The sequence below is a fragment of the Apteryx rowi genome, unplaced genomic scaffold, assembly GCF_003343035.1.
Source record: "Apteryx rowi isolate R43461 unplaced genomic scaffold, aptRow1 scaffold_144, whole genome shotgun sequence".
NCBI lineage: Eukaryota > Metazoa > Chordata > Aves > Apterygiformes > Apterygidae > Apteryx > Apteryx rowi.
This window is the reverse complement of record NW_020447686.1, coordinates 160022-161293: the sequence shown is the minus strand read 5'-3', so window position 1 is coordinate 161293 and position 1272 is coordinate 160022.

The following is a 1272-nucleotide window of genomic DNA, read 5'->3' as shown; positions in this document are numbered from 1 at the left end:
TGCTCCCCGGAGGGGCAGGGCACGCTTTTGGGGCTAAAAGGAAAACAACGAGCCGCAGCGCTCGGGTGGGGGCGGAAACGCGAAGCAACCGGCGCGCCCGTTCATAGCCGGGCGGGTGTCGCCCCCCGCCCCGAGCCCGCCGGGCTGGAGGCAGCGGAGGGGCCCGTCGGGGCGCCCCCGCGGCTCTCCTCGTGCGGCGGCTCCGCTGCGGAGAGGGGGCCGCGCCGCCCCGACGGGCCCTGAGGGGCGCCCGGCCTCGCCCTGGCTCCGCCGGTGCGTGGGTGGCCGCGGCCGGGCCGCCCCCGCCCCGGGGGCAGTGGCTTGGCCCGGGGGGGGCGGCGGAGCCGTCCCCGTCCCCGTCCCGGTGCCCATCGCCGTGGCCGCGGGGCCGCAGGAGACGGGGTCTGTGCGGATGTGTGTGCGCGTTATGGGTTTGGTCTGGATCTCGATTTAAGGCAGTTGTTTGCGTCGGGGGGGCGGGGGGAGAGCAATTTTCATTCCAACTTTTTTTTTTTTTTTTTCTCGAGCACTAATTCCTCTGTGTGGGCAAACAGCCTTTCTCCTTTGATTCTTAGTCACAGCCCCTAGATTAAATACCGGTTTTAATGAGAGCCGTGGCAGTGGCTGTATTAGGTGATGATAGTTATGAAGATGATCTGACCTGTTTTGATGAAGACGATCTGACCTGTAGGGAGAGAGGGAAGGGTCAGCCACATGCAGTGGCCAAATTTCTGCTCGTTCCCGACACATGCTGCTACAATATTGATCCGTGGAGAAAGATAAACATAAAAGCTAGATCCTATGTCCTGAATACTAATGAACGCAGCTTCCAGATTTTAATTGTTGATGACTTCTTGTTTCCACCGTAAACATTTATTGCTGATCTCGGTAGGACAAACCTTTCCCGTATTATTTTTTTTGTTTTATTTTATTTTATTTCATTTTATTTTATTCTATTATATTTTTTTCCAACCACAGACTATCTCTCTCTCTCGTTGAAAATCTTTGCGGCAACTTACTTTCCCTAGCAGCGAGCGCGCAATCCCCCAGAAAGCCATTGCCTGCGACTCATTTCCACTACACAGTGCAGCGACAGACACTGCTGGACTCACTGCTACTTAAAACGAGGAAAGCTCTTACGAAATGCCGTATCTCGACCTGGGATCCACCTTTCGGGTTTCTGGTTCATTACTCACTTCATTCCTTTGCAGCATAATGCCGCAGATTACAGCCGAGTTGTTTTTCTCCTGCCCGGACTGTGTAGCAAAATAA